We start from the raw sequence: 25,275 nt of genomic DNA, 5'->3' as shown, positions 1-25,275 counted from the left end.
TCCTCCAGCAGGTTCCTACTGCTTCCCTTTCCAGGGGACTCTGGCAGCCTTTTTAGGGGAACTCCACACTGCTCCTGCTTCCTTACTGGCAGCCTGGGTCTTTATAGCTGCAGATACTGCCCTACCTCTTCACTGGCCAAATTGGGAGCACCTGCTCTAGCACAGAGGTGCTGGATCTGCTTCTTTTAAAGGGGTCAGCCACCCTGTGCCTCACTGTGGTTATTTCTCATCTGATCACACACACAAAATCTACAGTCAGTCATATTTCTGCTCCTTTGCATGGAAACCTTACTGAAGAATTACTCCTTATGCACTCCAGGCAACCTAAAAGACTCAATTCAAATTTTTTTTAATTTTTTTTTTTACTTTTACTCTGAAATCTTATAAATCAGTTAAAAAAAAAAAGATCCTATGGGAACAGCATGTGAAACCCTGTGTTTGAATGGAAACCTGCTGACTTCACCGAGGCTCAGCACAGATACATGGCTCTGCCCAGGTTGTTCACCATGGGTCATAGAGCAAAATTCTGCCCTGGTATCTTTGTATCTTATTGGGAATCTCAGTAGTAATTCTACCAAGGTACAACTACCTTCTGGCCTTTACAGGGCAGATAGCTTCAGAGCCAAATCATTCTGCAGTGAACCTCACAGCTGCTCACAAAGGGCATGATCCAAAGCATACAGAAGTTAATAGAAGTCTTAAATGGATCAAGAAAAGCTGTACAGAATTGAGAATTTCATCTTTCCCTCAAGAAGGCTTTAAGTTGCCCTTCATGGCTGATATTGCTAAGGCAGTGTATCTCAAAAGATGGATGAACTATTCAATTCCCTCCCATAAAATGGATAGCACATAGATGCCTTTATCAGTAATGGAATGTGATCATATGCTCCCTTCTATCAGATTTTTTTCCTGTCTTGCTATGAAAAGGACAGGAGTGAAAAAAGAAGCCAAAAAAATCTTTCAGGTCACTATATACTATTATACAGATGCCCCCCACCTAAAAAAGGGGTGGACTCATATTTTCTTTTGCCAGCCATTTTAAATGGATGTAATCTTCGATGCTTTGATAGGATGGTGACTGGTCAGTTGGTGATGGAGACTGTCAGTTCTAGGTCTCCAGTTCACACAAAGTAAAATGATGTTGACAGATATGTCTAGGCTAGAATTGCCACAGTGGCGTCTACACCAGGGCTTAGGTTGGCGTAATTACATTGCACAGGGTGATGTAACTTTTTAGTGTAGACCAGCCCATCATGTGAAAGTAGTCACCCTCTGACAGTGACTCTGTTGCCCCCACGAAAAGGCTGCATGGTCACAGTCAGGTCCAAGACAGTAAGAAATCCACATCATCACAACCACCACTAAAGCTACTGCCTTTGCTGGCCACTTCAGCAGAAGGGCCATTCGCTGGGCAGGTAGACTAAACTACCATCACAAAGGGATTCCTTGTGGCTCAGGTGACTGGGAAATCTGAAGGACACTAGCATGGCCACTAACCATGCAGCAAGCGTTTCCAAGCCTGACAGGCACCTTTCAACAACTCAAAAAGTGTCAGACTGAAGAGGGGAGGGGAAGAAGTATTCCTGTGAGAGAGAAAGACATTAGTTTACATTCTGGAGACAACATCTGAGAGTTATTAGCCTGGTTACACAATTATGGCATACACTCTTTAATTTAAAGACACAGAAAGGCATTTTCACATAGACAGTTTAAAAAAAAAAAGATTCCGTAAATAAAGCTCATCTCATGGAACAAGGAATGCACAAAATAACCAATGTACACACAGCAACCAACATAACCCCCCTCCTTTCCCTAGTCTTCCTTCATTGACTGTCACTATAATTTGTGCCATGTCTTTATTTAGGGCTTGATTGTGCTGTCAGGTTAAGTGCTGGGAGACATTGTGTCTCAGGGAGCAACAGGGCATGCAGAGGCAGTGTATCTATTATTACACAGCTTTGTGGAGTGGAACTTACGCCGCCTGCTCCCCCCGGCCCACACACACATGATCAACCAGCTTTGGTTGCTGATGCTTAGGGGCCTGGAGCCATGTCCCTTTTCCCTGCCTCTCCAAGCTCTTTAGTGTACCATACACCCTCAGGGGTGCAGGTAGGGAGTAGGCTCTGCACTCCCCTGAGCTTACTGGCTGCTATGCATTCTGGACCCTATGCATTCCCAGTCCAATGGCTGGAAATGGAAACTACACAAATTCAGACTGGAAATAAGGTCTATATTTTTAATAGTAAGAATAATCAACCATTGGATGAATTTACCATGGGTTATGGTGGATTCTCTATCACTGGCAATTTTTAAATGAAGATTGGATTTTTTTTTCTAAAAAGATCTGATCTAGGAATTATTGTGGGAAAGTTCTATAGCCTGTGCTATATAGGAGGTTAGAGCACATGATCACAATAGCCCCTTCTGGCCTGAGAGTTTCTGAAACTATGACATAGACATGGGCTGAAGAAGGGCTAGAGGAGAAAGCTCCTTCAACTCTCTCCCACCCACCGCACACATGTATATGGGACAAGCAGAAACTGGCCCTTAGAATGAAAACTCTTGGCGGGGGGGGGGGGCTGTGTCTTTACATTCTGTGGAAGCATCATGAACACTCCTGGGCACTTGACAGTAACATTATTTTATTATTACTGATAATCTACCAGTGGTGCAAACTCAGTCTAGGATCTGAAGCAAAGCCAAAACTAACCCAACAAGCAACCAAACCAACCAACCCATCCAAACAATCAACCATATTCTTTCTGAATCTTAGAGACAGTTTTACTAATGTACAGGACAGCGTGGTTACAATCTAACTTGTACTGCCACAGCTCTATAGAGCTAAAAAGAGTAATAACTATCTATAATCAGTCAAACCCACTAGTGAAGAAGCAGCTATTTTGAGTAAGAAGGTTCAGTTTTCATGTATACACATTAACAAACTTAACAACCAGTCTTTAAATAATAAAGAACAAAAATTATTGCCATAGTTTGTGCTCTTGTGGCATTTTTCATGCAAAAGTCTCAAAGGATTTTCCCAATATTAACCTTAAAACTACCCCCAAAAGATAGACTACAGAGTATGTATTACTATTTGTATCACAATACATCACGGTGCTAAGCACTGTACATACATGGAGTAAGAGACAGGCCCTGTCCTGTGGAGCTTACAAGTTAAATAGACAGGACAAAGAAAGCGTTATCATCCCCATTGTGCACAGAAGGATCTTAGACATGTATAGATAAATTGATTAGCCCAATGTCATACAGGAACTCTGTGGCATATCCAGAAATTGAACCCAGATCTCCAGAGTCCCAGCCCAGTGGCTTGACAATCTGCCCGCCACTAAAGTGAAGCCACCTATTGAAACTGGACACAATAGTTGTTTATCAGTGTAAAGCAACAGCTTGCCCCAGTTTAATATAGGAAGAGATGATTATTGCCATAAAAGAATCAGGGGGAAAGATGTACTTTCTTGATGAATGGAAAAAAAATGTGTTACTGTGTTATGAAACCATTTGACTTTTGACTAACATTATCTGAGAGGTAGGAGAGGTCTGAATGATGCTCCATTTCCTGGAGACAATTTTAGTTGGTGATCTGTACCATGTTACTTCCATTACAAATGATATAATTTCAAAAGTATCACTTTTGCAACGTCTACTATTCCATCTTAAAGTTTTTTACCACCCTTACATTTAGTGACAGTCCTGCGGAGTTGCAAGAAGGATGACTTCCCCCACTCATGTAATTCAAATGTAAAATGATTTAATCTACCTGGTGATATCATGAATGCAAACATAAGCACAAATAATCTGACATACTGCACTCTGTAGGAGCTCTGTGACTTGGTTGTGAAGCTGCTGACCTTTCAACATGGACATTTTGAGGGTGATATTTTTGCTACAGCATGTAACGCATTACATTGATTTAACAATCGGAAGCTGACAACGCACAGCGGATATCCTTCTCTCACACCTGCCCTGAATAGGGACAAGTTGTAAGGGCACTTATGATAGTTTCATCCGTGCGACTCAAAGCATTTTACAGATATTAATTGATTCTCAGAGTATCCTTGTAGGATAAACGTATACATTTATACACGTACTACATGCAGCAGTTAAGTATACTGCAGCATTTTCCTATCTAATTATAGAGAACATGGAAAATAGCAGAGTAAAGTTTATTACTGCACTGCAGTAATACCCTGTCAATTATGGAGGGAGGAAGATCACTCTCAGAATCTATGCTTATTTTCTGAGCAGACAGATGTAGAGCTACTTTTTTATTTCTCATAGATCAAGGTCCTGATTTCACAAGGTCTGTGCCCATCTTTAAGCATTCCCTGTTGCAGTATTCAAAGTTAGGTCCATGTTTAAGTACTGTGCCGAATTGGGGCCTAATTTTGTTGCAGTCAAGTGACTCCTCATCTTTCCTCTGACACACCTTCCAAATTACATTAGCAACTTGACTAGATTTAAAAACAAACATACTTTTTTATTGCCTTCCTGCTTCATTTACACATTGTCATTTGTCTTGTGATGATCCAGCAAAAATAATGCACTGCTTGGCTGATTTGTATTGTATCTCACTATGCCGCTCTTATTCTGTAGATTTTCCCCTTGATTTACAGTATCCCTGCTCGTCCTATCACATCAATCACTGCATCTCTCATTACAGAAAGAGCAGTAACTAGAAAGATGCAAAGAAAAAAAAAGTCCAACAAACAAATTGCCATGTAATGAATGGTTGGTGTTACATTTCTGTCCATAGAGATAGAAGATAAAATCTGGCACATAGGAATTTTAGCGAGGAATGACTGTTCTATCTTCATTAAAAAAAAACTGTGATTACTAAATTTAGGGAGGAAATGATGTCTCTTTTAAAGGAACATATAATCACTAAAACAGCTCCTTCCCTAAAGGGAAATCAGTATGACAAATAGCTTGAAAGATGAGTGTGAATTTTAATGGTAATTCTACTCTGTTGTCAACATTCCAAAGGCAAATGTAGATAACTGTAAGGTAGACAATACACAAGTCTGATAAGTTTCAGCATTTTATTAGCTCCACGCTGTATATGACAGCGCATACCAAAAACAGATAGTTCCCACTTGCATGGTTTTGCAAATTACTAACTCATCTCTTCATGAAGCATAGATTGATTACTGGCCTCAAGAGAAGTCTCACATCTTACAGTTCCGCAGGTCCACTATAGCATTTCCATTGTCAATTAAAGGCACCTTTCCTTAAACCTATGATTTTAAGTTTCTTCCCTCTGTCTGCTCTGTTCTATACAGAGTCCCAATCATACACATTTGCCAGTCATCTGCATCTCACGGCCATTAAAATCCATTTTTGTTCCCCATACTTTTATACAGCTTATCATTTGCCATTATAACTAGTAATGAGTCTGAACAACCCTCTAGCAAACCTCTTCCTTCACCACCAAACTTTGGGGAAGTTCAATTCAGACTGGATTTTTGTGGCTCAGTATGATGGGCCTAAGTAGTAATCTCAGTTCTGAAGAACCTTCAGTTTGGGGCAAAGTTCAGATTCCCAACCCATGACTTAGTCATAAACTAGTGTAACTCTGCTGACTTCAACACAGTTATTCCTACTTTACACAGGGACAGGCAAAAGGAGAATCAGGAGCAATGTCTTATGTTTAATAAAGCAGTTTCATAATAAAAAATCCATAAAGTATTTTACAAACTATGGGTCAAATCCTAGAATACTTATTCAGTACTCAATAAGGTAACATTCATATTAAAATGAGAGTGAGTTTTGGACTGAGGAAAAACTGAACCAGGATTTGGATACAGACCCACCCACGTACTAGTGTTGCTTGGGAATTTTTTTTTTCAATTTTTTTTCAAAAGTTTTCATATATTTATGAAAATCCTAAAAATATTAAAATTGGACATTTCTGATGGAAAGTCCATTTTGATCAACAAAACTTATCAAATACAACATTTCATACACACACACAAATGCAACCAGTTCTAACATACGCACAGGTTGATGTGCAATCTCTTATGAGGTGAGATTGTGGCAATAGCATGAAAAAAATGATATACAGCATGCTGCACAACAGTGGTTGGAGGGAAGATTTGACGTTAAAGTAGCACAAGAATTTCAATGTCCATAGCAGACAGGAACTCTGGTCCAAATTATCTGCTGGTGTTAGTGGATGCAAGTCTATTAGCTTTAATGGAGTTTTGCCCATTTACACCAGAGGACAACATGACCCTTAATTCTCCCTCCTAACTCTTCTTTAGTATGCCACCAAAGAGTCAGAATACTTTGAACCTCAATCTTCTCTCACTTACACTTGACTAAATTAGGAGTGACTCCAATTAAGCCAGTGGAGTTACTCTGGTTTCAAACTGGAGCAAGGGCAAGGTGCATCAGCCCATCTTTCTTTACTGGCTGGCATTAACACATTAAAATGTCAGAAAACAGCCTGTCAATCTCAATACTATTCAAATCAAAGAGACGAAATTAACAAAAAAATTGGTCACCAAACCATGGGTCCATGAGGGAGTGAACAGCAAAACCCCAACAGTCAGGAGTAAATAGCTGAATGTTTGATCAGTGCATAGAACTGCTGCAAGAAAATACTATTTATTTGGGATATATGTTATTTAATATAGTTAATATGGCCATTGCCTCTCTGAAGATGCTCAAAGTTTGGTATAGAAAAATTAGAGGGTTTTATCTTACTTTGTAAATGGCTATTTTAACATGCAATACTGAGAAATGGAGGATACAGGGTCTAGTGTTAAGGGTCCTAGTCCAGGACTCTGAAGACTCAGATTCAATCCCCTGCTCTACCACCGGCTCCAGATAAAACAGGAAGTAAGTCCCTTACCCTCTCTGTACCTCAGTTCCGCATCTGTAAAATGGGGCTAATAACATTTCCCTCCATCCCAGGGGTATTGTGAGCAGGACATCTGTACTTCCTACAACATGGTTGGCAGTAATAATATGTCCCTCTGTTTCCTGTTTCATTGATGAGTCTGCGGACAACTACGTAATGTGAATTTATTTGGACTTGCTCCCACTTACCCTAGAACTGAATTTGGCTCTGTCAGTCTTGTGAGAGCACAGACCACCAGTTATTATGATTTTCTCATTGCATTACATTTGGAACAGAGACTGATCATCACTCTTGGTGGCAGCCCCTATAGAGAGGCCACTGATGGATGAGCCAGAAAGAGTGAACTAGTCTCTCACCTTTAGAGAATGGCCTTCCAAGTTAGGACTGAGATGTATTATAGCAGTATTATGGTGTTGGGGAAACTAGCCCAGGCTTGGCCTGTGCTGTAAGTTCTGTGACTAACCATAGGATTTTTTGCTGTCACATTACAACACTTTTCAAAACCACTTAACTCACAGTGCTAGCAGCTTTGTTTCATGCTGTATATAACCCTGAATAGGTAAAAAGATTTGGTCTGGGTGCTAAAGTCTAGATGCAAAATCTTCACTAAGTTGTCTGTATGACTTTCAAATCTTGTGTGTGTGTTTTCTTCAATAGCTTTGTTGTTTTTCTGAGTTTGCTGTAACAATTGTGGACAGTTCTGCTGAGCAACTAATCTGTGAAGAAATGCAAGCTCAGAGGCTAAAGGCCAGATTCTGACATCAGCTACGCTGCTGTACGTCTGTACTAAATATGTGAGGCCTGAGTCTTTATAGTCCTCACATATTGTTTTACTCCAGTTTTACACCAGTAAGAAATTGCTAACATCAGTATGTGATGCCGACAGAAAATTAGATTAATGCAACAGTGAATCAGGCCCCTTGTGTAGGTAATTTACAGCTGTCCAAAATGAAGTAGTGTTTTGTACTCACTTTGCACATATGTACCCCTTTGTACATGCATATGTATACAAGGTGCCAAGGTATGGGAGAGTGAAGCTCAATGGAGTACAATTTAGAACCCTGGATCTTTAATGATCATATATATCTAAATCAATTATTATTCCACTGTAATCATTGTAACATGTTAACATTTTCCAATTTGCCCCAGATATTTGGTAAATAAGTAACAATTATTTTCTACCTCTCTCAATTTGCTGAGAAGCTCTCTTAACTAACCTACTCAGAATATCACACTTATTTTTGCTTAGAAAACTAGGCATGAATGACTGGGAAGCTATAAAAGGAAGTGATTAAATCATCCATGTTTTAATAAGTAGACTACTACAGCACTAAGGATCGTACATACACACACAACTATAAATAGTCCTTTATACAAGGAGAGAGTAAAGAAAGAAAGAAAAATAGTTTTAATTTAAAACACAACAAATTAACGAATTCAAGGGAAAGGAAAGGCTGTTGCTTCAATTTAACTTTCTATTAGAATCTTCTATAATTTTAGTAACATAAAAGATCCTTTCTTGAGGTGTTTTGTATTTAACCTGTATATTATATCAGTGATTACATACATATTTAATATGTATTTAAGGACATTAAATGGGAGGAAAATCTTTGAAAGTAAATGTACTTATGTCCTTAAATACATATTTACTAAGATTTCAGTAAATATGTATTTAAGGACATATCCTATATCTGATGAGAACACTTAATTTCATGATCTTTGTCTAACCAGGCAATTCATTTGAGACTTTTAGCTTGATTCAAAAGATACACATGGAAGAACCATATAATTTTGCCACAGATGTGCAAAGTTTATTATACAGCATGCTTTACTTGGGCTCCTGTAACAAGTAGATGAGCCTCGCAAATGTTCATTGACTCATGCACAGTGTGAAAGTAGAATGAATTATATTGTGAAAATAGAAAGGATTAAAGAAATTCTGTCTGTACCTTTAAGCAAAATTGTTGGAATGCTGCAATCCAGGTGTCAGGAATACAGACGTTAACATAGAACAATTGCACCGTTTAAGGGCAATTGGTGAAGTATTAGCCTTAGATCAATAAGAGTTAGTAAGGAAGTAGGATATGCATGCTGTGCCCCAGGTGAATTTTACTGTTTTGCTTTCTTTGTCCCTTTGTCTAATTCCCACACTTTTATCTGTATAAATAAGATAGTTTGTGTCTTGCATGGTGCTCACATTATCTGATGTTATTAGCAGAGCGCTGTGCTAATAAAACAGAGTGGTCTTACAAACTGTGAGTCCTGAGTCTAACTTTGACAACAGTTTGAATAGACAACTCTTTAGCTTCTGGTTTCCATCTTGCCAGCTCAGCTGCTGGTCACCACAACCATTACAGAAAGTTGCAGCTTTGACATAGTCTAAAAAGTTTTGAGTACGGGGAACAGATGTGGAATGGAGGGTGATTCTGCAGGATTCTCTTCTATAATTATTTGCACAGAGCAGCACTATTGTGAAGATTAGCAAAGGTCAGCAATAAATGGTCAGAGATAATCTCAGTTAGAAATTGTTCACAGCCAGGATAAATTATTGGGTGGAAGAGGATGGTTGCATTGGAATTTGGATTTAAAAGTGGCAGGGGGGTGTGAGGGGAAGGGGGAAGAGGGAATCAGCAGTTTGCAGGTATTTTCGAGGTAAAGTTTTTTGTGGGTTTCTTTCTTAAAAATTTCACCTCTACCTCGACATAACGCTGTCCTCAGGAGCCAAAAAATCTTACTGCGTTATAGGTGAAACCACGTTATATCAAACTTGCTTTGATCTGCCAGAGAGCACAGCCCTGCCTCCCCAGAGCACTGCTTTACCACGTTATATCTGAATTTGTGTTTTATCAGGTCGAGTTGTTGGGTCTAAACTTTTGGTGAACTTTGGGGAGCCAAAACACACCCAGACTGGCCGTCTCTGCATAATCCTTTCTGAACCCTTTATCGAACAAAGCACTGACCTGCAAACTACTCATGACACCCCCTTTATTAAGTAGCCATTAGCCTTTATCTCTATGCATTTACTTGTTAAACTTGCTTTTCCTGTAAAATATTGATTGATTATGCATGACCATTATCTTTTGTTAATCACTTTGTTTACTTCTGTGTATAAATATTGATGCTCACCCCTAATAAAGGGGCCACACTTAATCTAAAGCTTTGAGAGCTAAGGATAGTGTGAGCCCGTTGATCAACGCATTGGTGTCTGGTCTCTGACAGAATTGTGTGCCCCATACCAACTCCGCACGAACTCGGGTGCTGGAGAGGTGAGTGAGGACTTGCTTTATTACCTAACAATTTGGGGGCTCGTCCGGGATTCCTTCTGGTGCGGTACCTCTGTCCAGTGGTCAGACCACTCATATATGAATTGGCAAGGCGCCACAGGAGATTTCTCCCAGCCAATTCAATATTGAGGGGTCGTGTACTGGACAGCAGGGTAAACGCCAGTTGGAGGGCTCCTGTCAGACACCATGGGTCAAGGGACTAGCGTGCCTCTTGAGAGTCCGTTGGGGATTGTAAATAAGTTATGGAACGAAGGGAAACTCCCAGTACAGACAGGAATGTCTAGGAAGAAGTTGTACACACTATGTGTAAGGAATTGGACTGGGTATACCGCGGTATTGGCCGACCCGGAGATGAGGTGGCCTTCGTATGGCTCTTTCGAACAGGCTGCCTTAAGAGGAGTAAAGAGCCAGATCGAAAAAGACCATCCGGGACAGTTATGTTACTGGTTTTGTTGGGACACAGCAGCAGAGCTGTGGAAATCTTTAAAAATTATGGCAGTCAGGTACTCTCCCGAGAGTGAACCCCCTCCAGGTTATTTCGATGAAGGGTGTAGACCACGGCGTGTTTTGACTCGTCAGCTGGTCCCCTCTGCACCTGCCCCTATTCCTCCGCAGGGGAACTCTCTCCTTGTAGCAGAGGGGAATCTGCAGGATACCAGATTGGAATTTCTGCAGAAGGATGAGGAGGAAATGGAGGGGCAAACCTCGGGAGGAGTGGTTACTAGGCTAATGTCCAAGCAGGTACGGCAGGGTGCATGCCCCCCCCCGAGGATAGCCCAGAGGATGTCCCCGTCAAATCTCTTGCGAGTAATAAAAGTATAGTTAGAGAGATGCCTTTACAGGTGCACGATCAACCTTATATGGGCAATGATGGACGGTTACAACATGCTAATATTGTGGAATATAAAGGATGGCTAGAATGGGACTTGAAAGAGTGGGGACAGTTGTCAGGGTCTTTTGGGGAAAATCCCCGAAAGATCATAGAACTTCTAGAAAGATTGTTTTTAAGTTATAATCCTACTTATACGGATGTGGATCAGTTGTTAAGTAGAGTTTTGACCGGAGAGGAACGTAGTAGATTGTGGATGGCAGAAAGGACATGGGGAGATAGCAATGCAGCTAATCATACTTGGATGGATAGGCGGGATCTGGCCGCTGGCTGGAATCCCCTAGACTGGACTCAGCCAAGGCTGACTCAGCTGCGAACAGATCGAGAGCGATTGTTAGAGAGACTCAAGGAAATGGCTCGCCGCTCGCCTAATCAGGCTAAGTTCATGCAGATTCGGCAGGAATCTGATGAGCCGCCCAGAAAGTTCTGGTCGAGGCTATTGGAGGGGGCCCGAATGTTCACTCAGATGGATCCTGAGAGAGAAGCAGACCACCCTACTCTTATTTCATTTTTTGTGAATCAGTCGGTGCCCCCTGTAAGGGATTACTTCTTAAAGTTTCGCCCTGGTTGGGGAGGTGAGTCAGTCACTTCAGTGTTGGACGTAGCTGATTTTGCCTGGGAGAAAGAAAGGGAAAGTAGTAAAAAGAAAGAGAAAAAGGAAGAATATAAGCTGATGGCTTTAGCTTTTCACGGCGGTGTTCGAGGCAAAGGCCGTGGCCGTGGCAGGGGATTCCAGGGTGCTCGGGGAAGAGGGTCCTGGCGACCCCAGCCATCAGGAAATTGTTTTCAGTGCGGACAGCCCGGTCACTTTAAACGTGAATGCCCCTGGGGACGCCCAGAGGGTCTGGTTGCATCCGCAGATGCTTACACAAGTGAGGAATACACCCCTGCACCACCAGCTCAGCCCATTCCCCAGGCCTGGATCAACTACGGGAAACAGCAGCAGCCGCAGCACACTCAGCCTCCTCAATGACGGTACCCCGGGGGCGAAGGCAAACAATGTGATGGTCTTATTTCCTTAATGTCTTTAGCCGGCTCCTTTCTCACTTTCTCCCCTCCCAGCAAAGAGCCTCGTTTAACCCTTTCAGTCCAGGGACTGCCTGTCTCTTTCCTCATTGATACTGGGGCTACTTTCTCTCTTTTAAATCATGCCCCCTCTCCCTGGCTATCCTCTGAGGTTAAAACTGCGACTGGGGTGGAGGGCAACCCACAGTCTCTGGAACTCACTTTGCCTTTGAATGTTGTTTATGCTGATAAATGTTTTCCTCACCGTTTTCTTTTTTCCCCAGCTTGTCCGATCCCTTTGATGGGCCGGGATTTACTCTGTAAGCTTGAGGCTACTTTAACCTGCACTCCTGAAGGGGTAGGATTATTGATGACAGTGTTAGGAGATTCGGCCCCTACTCAGGGTAATTGGGAAACACCCCCCTCTCTCTCCCCTGACCTCACTGACTTGCCTTCAACCCTCTGGGGAATTTCTGACACTGATGTTGGCCTGCTCCTTTCGGCAGAGCCCGTAAGGATTCAGGTGAAGCCTTCCTTAACCCCCCCGTCAGTCCCTCAATACCCCCTGTCGCTGGAAGCCCGGGAGGGCATCCGCCCCATTATCGAGGGATTCATTGCACAAAAGCTAGTCCGCCCTCAGCGCACTCCCTGTAACACCCCTATACTGCCTGTCAAAAAGCCTCCTAAAAAGGACGGAGACCCTGTTCGTTGGCGCTTTGTACAGGATCTACGAGTTGTTAATCAGTATGTGGTCCCTCTTCATGCAGTAGTTCCTGACCCAGCTACTATCATCAGCCAAATCCCCTGGGATGCTGAGTGGTTCACTGTTATTGACTTAAAATCAGCTTTTTTCAGCATTCCTGTGCACCCAGACTCTCAGTATCTCTTTGGTTTCACCTGGGAGGGACAAAGTTATGTCTGGCAACGACTTCCTCAAGGCTACAGAGACAGCCCCACGATTTTCAGCCAGTGCCTCCGCCACGACTTGGAAGGTTTCACCAGTCCGCAGGGATCCACACTGGTCCTATACGTAGATGACATCCTATTAGGTAATCGCGAAGAAGCTGCCCTCCGCATCGATGGTAAGGCACTTTTATTATACCTACACACCAGAGGCCACAAGGTAGACCCTAAAAAGATTCAGTGGGTCTCACAGAAGGTCCGATATCTGGGCTTCATGTTAACCCCAGAGGGAAGACAGATGGACCCAGCCCGCATAAAGACTATTCAAAACTGCCCTCTACCGAACACCAAGAAACAACTTCGAGGTTTCTTAGGATTAATTGGCTTCTGTCGCCCCTGGTTGCCGTCCTGCGGGGAGTTAAGCAAACCGCTCCACCGACTCACTGCTAACCTTGCTCCTGACCCTTTGCAGTGGTCCCCGGACACTATTCAAGCCTTTCAGTTACTGAAGGACAGTGTGGCCTCCTCCATGTCTCTCCGCCCCCCCAATTACAGCAAACCCTTTCACCTTTTTGTCCACGAGAGGGGCGGAATTGCTAGTGGTGTCCTTACCCAGCTGAGCGGGCCCCACCATTTCCCGCTTGCTTTTTACTCTCAGCAAATCGACCCTGTCGCTCAGGGAACCCCATCCTGCACCCGGACTCTGGCAGCAGCTGCCCTGCTGATCACAAAGGCAAAGAGCCTAACCCTGGGTCATTTTACCACGGTTTGAACCTCTCATGCCTTGTCAGCCCTTCTGCGTAGGGGCACAACCCAAGTCTTTTCGGCCCATCGTCAGCAACAGCTAGAGGCCGAACTCTTAGAAGACACTAACCTAATTTTTGAAAGGTGTGGACCCCTTAATCCAGCTACCTTGCTTCCTGACCTGCCAGTCCTCCAGGATCAGCACGACTGTGTGGAAGTAGTTTACAGCATCTTACAGATAAGAGACAACCTGTTTGACGTGCCACTGGACAACCCCGATTGCATCCTCTTCTCGGACGGAAGCTCCTTCTATGTTGATGGCAAGCGTTTCACTGGTTATGCTGTCACCTCTGAATGGGACATTCAAGAGGCCGCCTCACTGCCAGGCAACTGGGGAGCCCAAGCCGCTGAACTCTATGCCCTGGCCCGAGCTTGCCAGTTGGCCGCTGGTAAGACCGTTACCATTTTTACTGATAGCAAATATGCTTTTGGAGTTGTGCATTGTCATATCCACCTCTGGAAGTTTCGAGGTTTCCAGACAGCTGCCGGTAAACCCATTCAGCACCTCCCCCTCATCCACAAGCTTTTGGACGCCCTCCAAAAACCCTCTGTCCTGGCTGTAGTTCACTGCCGGGCCCATACTAAAGATAGTAGCCCCGTTACCCGTGGGAATGCCCTGGCTGACGCCTCCGCCAAGAAGGCTGCCACCTTACCTTTAGCCATGCCCACATTGGCTATTGCAACCTCCTCCTTTACTCCACCGCACCCCGTACCAGTACCCGCTGCTGAACTACAATCGTGGGAAAGCCTCGGGGCCACTCTGGTCAAAGGGACCTGGCTTATGCCAGATGGCCGAGCCTGCCTCCCTCGCTCCACATACCCCGTGGCAGTTCGCTGGCACCATGATAAAGGGGGTCACTACGGCACGCACGCCCTCGTGGACACTATCGCTCGCTTTTGGTATGCTCCAGGCATTCAACCCTATTGCCTATCAATAGTGAAAGCATGCAGCACATGTCAGCGTAATGGACCTGCTCCGCCTCTTAACAAAATTAAGGGTGGAAGACCTCCGCCTGCTGCTCCATTTCAACATCTTCAAATTGACTTTGCAGATATGCCAAAGGCTTTTGGGAAAAAGCACCTCCTTGTTTTGGTTTGCCCTCTGACTTCCTGGGTCGAAGCTTTTCCTACTGCTAATTGTACTGCTGCCACAGTGGCGAAGATTCTCCTTAGAGATATTGTACCCCGTTTTGGCATCCCTCTTGTGCTCGACTCAGATCGCGGACCTCACTTTACTGGTCATGTCCTTGGCCGTTTAGAACAAGGACTGGGCATTTCACACTCCTTTCATACACCCTACCACCCCCAGTCTAGCGGGAAAGTTGAGCGTATGAATAGGGAACTTAAGTTTACATTGGCTAAATACTGTCAGGAAACAGGATTAAAGTGGCCTCAGGTACTTCCCTTGGTCCTGTTTCACCTTCGTACTCGCCCAACCCGCGCATTGGGATTATCCCCCTTTGAACTGCTCTATGGACACCCCCCTTTCAAAGGCGGGGCGCTACCACGTGCTGATGTTTCACTATTGGGAGGGGATCATATGACCGCGTGTCAGTTTCTCTCCCTACAGGCTCACCTTCGTACCCTTTGGAAAGCCTCGCAGTTTTCCCAGACCGTGCCGCTGGAGGAACAAATCCACCCGTTCCAACCAGGGGACTTCGTCTGGGCCAAAAAGTTCGTTCGTGACGACACCCTCCAGCCAAGGTTTACTGGACCCCACCAGGTTCTTTTGACAACCCAGACTGCAGTGTTCCTGGAAGGACGCAAATCTTGGATCCACCACTCCCACGTCAAGCCAGCCGTAGTGGACCACAGTGACGGACCAGCAGCTCTTGTCACCACTGAGGACACTGCCTTCGACCAGTGGACCAGCTTACCTCTCTCAGACATTAGACTTAAATTGACTCGAAAAAAATGAGAGGACCCTTTATTCTGACAACTGTATGTTTTTTTTTATGCTTTTTTAGTTTATTTTCTGCTTATGAAGATAATGCTTTTATTAGATATTCCCACGAGGTTAAAACTCGTATTTTAGGAAATAGAAGTGATTGCTGGGTATGTACTCAATTTCCAGTAAATGCAGCACAGGGACTCCCCTTCACACCCATTCCCCTAACCACTGCTAATATGACTTGGATGCCACCGACTAGAATAAAAGATCCAGTCCAACCCAATCTTACATGGGACAAAACAGGAGTGCCAATTAACAAATATCTCAGGGTAACCAATCAAACAGGATCACTGTGTTTTGTTAAAGAAAAAGGGTCAACTTTTGTGGGAACAAGTAAATGCAACATATATTTTAATGGCACCGCCTTTAGTAAAAATCTTGGCTTCAAGCCTTGCACATCCCACTTATCCCATATGTGGATCCCTCACCCCGATCCAACCTTTTCAACCTTTTCATGGAGGGGCAGGTTTTCAGAGTCAGTTTTTAAAAAGCCCTGCTCAGATCTCGAGGGTGTCCAACTAATTGTTAAAGGATACACAATTGCCTTCTACAACTGCTCAAGCAGTACTACACTGCCCTTTGAGGACAACACTACCAAATTGTGCCTCTGCAGTTCACACAACGACCCCTCTGCGTTACCAGGGGAACAGTGGTACAACGGGTGGTGGGTTACCTCCTACTTTGAGAAATGGAATACCCAAAACGCATTATATGGAACATACTGGGTGTGCGGGCCCAAGGCTTATTATTTTCTCTCCCCTGATTGGGCAGGGTCATGTTATTTGGCATGGCTAGCACCGCCTTCTCGCATCTCCCTCACTCCCCCTCATTTTCCCCACGTTCGTAACATCCGTGAAACTGACAGAGATATTAATCTCCGTGATGGTTTGTCCTGGCAGCGGTGGGCTGGTCACACTAGCTTGAAGGGTGCTATCATCCGCCTACAGGGACTATTAGAATCTTTGACAAATGAAACTGCAACCCTATTTGAAAATCAGGCCGGGGAAATGTCCCAGCTGCGCCAGTTAGCTTTGCAAAACAGAATGGCTTTAGATATGATGTTAGCAGCCCAGGGAGGAACTTGCGCCCTCATAAATGAAGAATGCTGTGTTTTTGTAAATGACACCTACTCTGACACTTTTCAACGTACCAAACACCTAAGGGAAATGGCTAAAAACTACTCCTCTGGCCAGCCACCTTATGATTGGTGGGGAGCCTTATGGAATTGGCTGCCCGGACTTGGGTGGGTTAAAAACCTCTTGGTGGGTGTTGTTGGGGCCATAGTAGTCCTTATAATACTGTGTTGCTGTATTCAGTGTGTCCCCTCCCTCATAAACTCATGTAAGTCAGTTTATTCTTTTCCCACTTCAGCTAAAAGCCTTACTCTCTTCGAATTGGCCCAGGCTGAAATTGCCAAGCGGCCCTTGAGATCTTGAAATAGGGTGTAGCTTTTTGATTAATAGTTATCTCAAAGCTACAAATGGAGGAATGTTGGGTCTAAACTTTTGGTGAACTTTGGGGAGCCAAAACACACCCAGACTGGCCGTCTCTGCATAATCCTTTCTGAACCCTTTATCGAACAAAGCACTGACCTGCAAACTACTCATGACACCCCCTTTATTAAGTAGCCATTAGCCTTTATCTCTATGCATTTACTTGTTAAACTTGCTTTTCCTGTAAAATATTGATTGATTATGCATGACCATTATCTTTTGTTAATCACTTTGTTTACTTCTGTGTATAAATATTGATGCTCACCCCTAATAAAGGGGCCACACTTAATCTAAAGCTTTGAGAGCTAAGGATAGTGTGAGCCCGTTGATCAACGCATTGGTGTCTGGTCTCTGACAGAATTGTGTGCCCCATACCAACTCCGCACGAACTCGGGTGCTGGAGAGGTGAGTGAGGACTTGCTTTATTACCTAACAGAGTTATATTGTGGTAGAGGTGTACAATTATCATATGTTTCATGCTTTATGTAAAAGCTGATAGTTTCTCAAAGGATCTAAAATAAAATGCATTACTAATGCAAATGAGAACATGTATGATCAGTGGCATTTCCAGTGGCACTTCTGTCATGATATTTCCTTCAGCTTTTAGACAAGGTTAATGTATAATGCAGAGGGCAGGGGAAAGCACAGCTACTCCTCCTCTGCATTTTCAGGAGCTCAAGAATTTAGTAGTTGTTGTGGCAATGGCAGATCCTCGGTAGCCAGTTAGAACTCACGTACTTGCAGGGTGGCTAGCAGCCAGCAGTAAAAATTAAATGCACAGCAGTACAAGGTTATCAGATACAAAACAGATCCAGCCACATGGGGAGCATTTATTTTTTTAAACCACATTTTAAAATTTGGATTCTGGAGAACAAGAGGAGGGAGCAGAAACTGCTATTTCAGAGGGGCATGTGCAGACCACATTGTTGTGCTCAGCCATATCACAGAACTAAGTGTGGCGCAACAAGCATCTCGTTATACGTTTTGTAGATTTGCAGAAGGTTTTTGACAGTGTACACTGGGACAGTCTTTGGAAAATTATGGTGTACTACGGAATAGCAGCAAAAAACAATTAGAATAATCAAAGATCTATATGATAATGCCAAATATGCAGCCAGAGAGGACAACACCACCAGCCAATGGTTTGCAGCGATAACCTGAGTAAGGTGAGGGAGTGGATAAAATATATATACAAAGAGACCTGCTCCTGATCTCACACGTGTAAAATCAGTGCAACTCCACTGACGTCAATGCAGCTACCCTGATGTGCTACATCAGATCAGAATCAAGATCACAGTGTATACCCACAATCATTAAATAAACAATAAAAGGCCTCTTGACATGGATTTGAAATTGGTTAAGAGGTACAAAACAGTCAGAATAAATGGTCAGTTATAGACATGGCAAAAGGTTAACAATGTTCCTAATACAACTGTATTAGGATAAGTGTTATTTAACATATCTATTAGTAATCTGGAAAAGGAGGTGAAGAGAAGGGTTGCAAAACCTGCAGCTAACAATTATTTAGGTTAATATAGACCAGAGAAGACTGCAAGGAGCTTCAGAAGACTAAGGAAACTTGATGGCAGATGGAATGCAAGGCTGACAAATGCAAAGTAAGTGCACAGTGTAAGGAACAACTAACTCCTGAAGTCATTTCAGGATTCTAAATTACATGAAACCATTCAGGAAAAAAACCTGAGCCTAGCTCTGAGTGAATTTTTTTGGTTGAACAGTTAACTTGTTGCAAAATGCCATTTTGGGATGACCAAAATTATCTGCAAAATTCAGGTCGAATTTGACAAATAGTATTGGCTGAAAACAAATGAAATTAAGATAAATAAATGTCTAAATGGTTTGTTTTGATATTTTTTAAATGAAATAATTTAACATTCTATTTTGAAATGGTTCATTTAACACATTTTGAAGCATGTATAAGACACTCCAAAACATAAGAAAAGACTTAAAAAAAACAGGTTAAAAGAAACATTTTGTTTGACCCAAAATGAATTTTGTGGTTATTTGTATCAGTCATAAAAAAATGAACGTAATTTTGGTTTCAAAACTAACCAATATTTTTCATTGCTGCTAGTGAACAAAAAAAATAATTATTAGTTTTGTTCTATCTGGGTCATCATTGTAGACAACTCTACATACGACAACAATCAAAAAAGAAAACAAACAGTGCTAGGAAGTATAAAGAATCGGACCAAAATACTGGTCACCCTATTTCCAGAAAACATAGTGGAAATAAAAGTGTGTGGATTGTGGAGAGACAAACGGTTCATCAAGTGTTAAGAGGCATGGAAAGCCTTCAGTGTAAGGAAAGAACAGTAGGGTATTTCCAAATTCCACATTAGTTTCTCATTGCTTCCCAGCTGGAATAAATTAGTAAACACTAACAAAATTTGGGAAAGTGGGTGAAAAAAAAAATTTCCTATATTTTCAGAATTTTCCATGGGAAAAATCTGAATTTCCCCAACTGAAAAATTTTGAAAGGCAATTTTACCATGAAAGTTTTCAGGGAAAAATCCCATTTACTGGCCAGCTCTAAAATCGGTACTCTTGGTCTCTAATCTAATTAGATAATTTTGCTGTGCATTTGCTGAATACATTTCCCACCTCCATGGCATATATATCTGTCATAAACAGATAGCTAAGGGTTAATGTTCTTTTACCTGGAAAGGAGTAACCTGAAACACCTGACCAGAGGACCAATCAGGAAACAAGACTTTTTCAAATCTGGGTGGAGGGAAGTTTGTGTGTGAGTCCTTTGTTCTTTGTCTTGTGTCTGTCCCTCTCGGCTATGGGAAGGATTTTTCTGTCTCCTGCTTTCTAATCTTCTGTTTCCAAGTTGTGAGTACAAAGATCATAAAACAATAGGGGTTATTGTTTTTTTTCTTTTGTATTTACATGTGTGTAGTTGCTGGAATGTGTTAAATTGTATTCTTTGTGGATAAGGCTGTTTATTCATATTTCTTTTAAGCAATTGACCCTGTATTTGTCACCTTAATACAGAGAGACCATTTTTATGTCCTTTTCTTTCTTTTTATATAAAGCTTTCTTTTTAAGACCTGTTGGAGTTTTTTCTTTAGTGGGGACTCCAGGGAATTGAGTCTGCAACTCACCAGGGAATTGGTGGGAGGAAGAAGTCAGGGGGGAAAATCTCTTTGTGTTAGATTTATTAACCTGACTTTGCATACCCTCTGGGTGAGGGAGGAAGAGGAGAGATTAGCTCTCTCTCGGTACTTGTGTTTTCCAGGACTGGAAAAAGGGAGGGTGGAGTCCCTCTGTTTAGATTCACGGAGCTTGCTTCTGTATATCTCTCCAGGAACCCAGGGAGGGAACACCTGGAGGGGGGAAGGGAAATGGTTTATTCCCCTTTGTTGTGAGACTCAAGGAATTTGGGTCTTGGGGTCCCTAGGGAAGGTTGTTGGGGGGACCAGAGTGCCCCAAAACACTCTAATTTTTTGGGTGGTGGCAGCTTTACCAGGTCCAAGCCGGTAACTAAGCTTGGAGGTTTTCATGCTAATACCCATATTTTGGACGCTAAGGTCCAAATCTGGGAGAAATGTTATGACATATCACAGAACCCTTTATGCAATACAGCCATCTTGCAACTTTCAGGAATGAGATAGGTACAAAAAAAATCCAGCTGAGACTTCCCTACTTGTCCTTTTGTTACTTCCTTTAATGCAAGCATGTTATCTTGACTTTTGGCCCATGTTAAAAGTTGTTGTTTGGCAGACAAGAGACAATATAAAAATGGCACCTTCTTAATCAGCCAGTCTGGTCTTTGCATTTATCTGAGTCATATCTTCTTACCTTAACTCATAAGAGACAGATTCTGTGATATGGATTCTATTTCTTGTTTATTATGAAGAAATTAATCAGCTAAGTTCTTACTGCAAAATCTTTATTACTGATAATAATAGAACAGGAGTAAGAACTTATTTATAGATCCTAAGTTTGCAGCACTAGAAGGTAGAAGAACATTATTTTTATATGTAAAGGAAGCAAATTTAATCTGTAAATCACTAAAAAAAATATGGAATTCTGGATTTTGTTGTTCCATTGTTACTTTTCTAAGCGTAACCTTATTTAAGAACGCGTATTTGCAATGATTTCTATCATTACTGTTGTTTGCATAGCATCCTACTCCTGCCTCCTACTCCATCTAGACATGTTATTGTGATAGGCAGCTGTCTAAAGTCTGCGTTTGCTTTAAAGTCAGATGCAAACAGCTGTTTAATGAAACTGTCGTTTCCTTATCTTCTCCATTTCTGTGGTCTGATAATTTGCTAAGTAAAGAGCTATCTTTTAGGAGATATTTCTTATAGGATGAACAAGTCACATTTTCTTCTGTATTTCCAATATTTATGTTACCTTGGAAAAAAATCCTCTCAACATTAAATCTTTAGTACTATAAAAGCAGGGGAATAAGTCAATACATTATACACTGAATTTTATGTGATGTTTTACAAGTGTGATCTCATCAGAGCATGTTGTCAAAGGAAATTCTTTTGCTTGTTCACATGTTTGTGAACTGAATGCCATTTTTGATGCTTCATGGAAGTAATTTCAAATAATATGTTCAAACACCATATATCATTGTAGTGGGCCGGCGTGGCTCCCCTCCTCCCCGGAGAGGGTCGAACCCCAGCAGAGGCCAGAGTGGGTGGAGCTACAGAGCTCTGAGCCTGCCCCTCAAAGGGTCAGGCGGTGATCCGGAACTATAAAAGCCGGCCCTCGGAGCTCAGTGAGGCCCCAGTTATCATAACCTAGTCCCAGATTTTGACCTTAGCGTCCAAAATATGGGGGTTAGCATGAAAACCTCCAAGCTTAGTTACCGGCTTGGACCTGATAAAGCTGCCACCACCCAAAAAATTAGAGTGTTTTGGGGCACTCTGGTCCCCCCAAAAACCTTCCCTGGGGACCCCAAGACCCAAATCCCTTGAGTCTCACAACAAAGGGAAATAAACTTTTTCCCTTCCCCCCTCCAGGTGTTCCTGGAGAGATACACAAAAGCAAGCTCCGTGAATATAAACAGAGGGATTCCACCCTCCCCGTTTCCAGCCTTGGAAAACAGAAGTACCGAGAGCTAATCTCTCTTCCCCCCTCACCCAGAGGGAATGCAAAGTCAGGCTAGTAAATCTAACACACACAGATTTCCCCCTGACTTCTTCCTCCCACCAATTCCCTGGTGAGCACAGACTCAATTCCCTGAAGTTCCCCACTAAAGAAAAACTCCAACAGGTCTTAAAAAGAAAGCTTTATGTAAAAAGAAAGAAAAATACATAAAAATTGGTCTCTCTGTATTAAGGTGACAAATACAGGGTCGATTGCTTAAAAGCAATATGAATAAACAGCCTTATTCAAAAAGAATACAATTCAAAACATTCCAGCAACTATACCCATGTAAATACAAAAGAAAACAATAGAAACCTTACTGCCTTACTATATTTGTACTTACAACTTGGAAATAGAAGATTAGAAAGCAGGAAACAGAAATCCTCTCATAGCCGAGAGAGAGTCAGACAGAAGACCAGAACAAAGGACTCAGACACAAACTTCCCTCCACCCAGATTTGAAAAAGTCCTGTTTCCTGATTGGTCCTCTGGTCAGGTGTTTCAGATTATTTCTTTCCAGGTGAAAGAGACGTTAACCCTTAGCTATCTGTTTATGACACGCCCCCCAAATTGCAGACAGTGGGGAAGCTCACTGGCGGCGATTTCCTCCTAGAACTTTAAAATAAACAGATTAATACAACACATGCACCTTTACATATACCACTAAGTATATAACTAACAGACTTCTACATTTTAAGAACACTTTTTAACTACTGGATTCTGGGAAACTCTCACGGGAGAGTGCATCAGCTACTTTGTTAGAAGCTCCTGAGATGTGCTGAATTTCAAAATCAAAATCTTGGAAAGCTAAACTCCAACGAAGAAGTTTCTTGTTGTTCCCCTTGGCAGTATGAAGCCACTTTAGTGCAGCATGGTCAGTTTGTAGCTGGAACCACCGTCCCCAAACATATGGGCGTAGCTTTTCCAGGGCGTACACAATGGCGTAGCATTCCTTTTCACTGACTGACCAGTGACTTTCCCTTTCAGACAGTTTCTTGCTGAGAAACACGACAGGATGGAAGTTGTGATCCGTTGCTTCCTGCATGAGTACTGCTCCTATACCACGCTCAGATGCATCCGTGGTTACTAGGAATGGCTTGTCAAAGTCCGGGGCCCTGAGCACAGGGTCAGACATGAGCGTTGCCTTAAGTTGGGTAAAAGCCTTTTGACACTCATCAGTCCAGTTAACTGCATTTGGCTGGGTTTTTTTGGTCAGGTCGGTCAGTGGGGCAGCGATTTGGCTGTAGTGTGGTACAAATCGCCTGTAGTATCCGGCCAAGCCTAAGAAGGATTGGACCTGCTTCTTGGACCGTGGGACAGGCCACTTTTGGATAGCATCCACCTTGGCCTGTAGGGGGTTTATGGTTCCTCGACCCACCTGGTGCCCCAGGCAAGTCACTGTGTTTTGGCCTATTTGACACTTTTTGGCCTTAACAGTTAGTCCGGCCTGCCTGATGCGCTCAAAGACCTTTTCCAGGTGTAGTAGGTGTTCGGGCCAGGAGTCCGAAAAAATGGCCACATCATCGAGGTAGGCAACTGCATATTCTCCCAGTCCTGCTAGCAGACCATCTACCAGCCTCTGGAAGGTGGCGGGTCCATTTCGTAGCCCGAAAGGAAGGACGTTAAATTCATACACCCCCGCATGGGTGACGAATGCTGACCTCTCCTTGGCAGGTTCATCTAGCGGTACTTGCCAGTACCCCTTGGTTAAGTCTATTGTAGAGATGAACTGGGCACGTCCCAACTTCTCCAATAGCTCATCGGTGCGTGGCATTGGATAGTTGTCCGGACGAGTTACCGCATATAGCTTACGGTAGTCCACACAAAAGCGTATTTCCATCTGGTTTGGGTACCAGAACGACTGGAGATGCCCATGCACTGGTAGATGAGCGGATTATACCCATCTGTAGCATGTTCTGGATCTCCCGTTCTATAGCAGCTTGGGCATGAGGAGACACCCGGTAGGGTGGGGTTCTAATGGGATGAGTATTACCCGTGTCAATGGAGTGGTATGCCCGTTCAGTCCGTCCTGGGGTGGCTGAAAACAATGGGGCGAAGCTAGTGCACAGCTCCTTGATTTGTCGCCGCTGCAGACGTTCCAAGGTGGTTGAGAGGTTCACCTCTTCCACGCCACCGTCTTTTTTCCCGTCGTAGTAGACACCGTCAGGCCACTCAGCATCATCTCCCTGGACTGTAAACTGACAAACCTGTAAGTCTCTGGAATAGAAAGGCTTGAGAGAATTAACATGGTACACTCTGGGCTTTAGTGAGGAATTGGGAAATGCTATGAGGTAGTTCACAGTTCCCAGGCGCTCTTGGACTGTGAACGGCCCTTCCCATGATGCTTCCATCTTATGGGCCTGTTGCGCCTTCAAGACCATAACCTGGTCTCCTACCTTGAAGGAACGTTCTTTGGCATGTTTGTCATACCAGGCCTTTTGCTCTTCCTGAGCATCCTTTAGGTTTTCTTTAGCAAGGGCTAAAGAGTGTCGGAGGGTGGTTTGTAGGTTGCTTACAAAGTCCACAATTTTAGTTCCTGGAGAAGGCGTAAACCCCTCCCATTGCTGCTTCACCAACTGTAATGGCCCCTTAACCTCGTGACCATACACAAGTTTAAACGGTGAAAACCCTAAACTGGGATGTGGTACACCCTGTAGGCAAACAGCAACTGCTGCAACACTAGGTCCCAATTATTGGAGTGTTCGTTGACAAATTTACGTATCATGGCCCCCAAAGTTCCATTAAACCTTTCCACCAGGCCATTGGTTTGATGGTGGTACGGGGTGGCAACCAAGTGGTTCACCCCATGAGTTTCCCACAGTTTTTGCATGGTCCCTGCCAGGAAATTAGATCCTGAATCAGCAAGGATGTCTGAGGGCCAACCTACCCTGGCAAAAATGTCTGTTAGGGCCAGGCACACAGTGTTAGCCCTGG

Source organism: Gopherus flavomarginatus, chromosome 1 (genome assembly GCF_025201925.1).
Source record: "Gopherus flavomarginatus isolate rGopFla2 chromosome 1, rGopFla2.mat.asm, whole genome shotgun sequence".
Classification (NCBI taxonomy): Eukaryota; Metazoa; Chordata; order Testudines; family Testudinidae; genus Gopherus; species Gopherus flavomarginatus.
The sequence above is the reverse complement of the archived record's forward strand: the minus strand, read 5'-3'. Positions refer to the sequence as shown.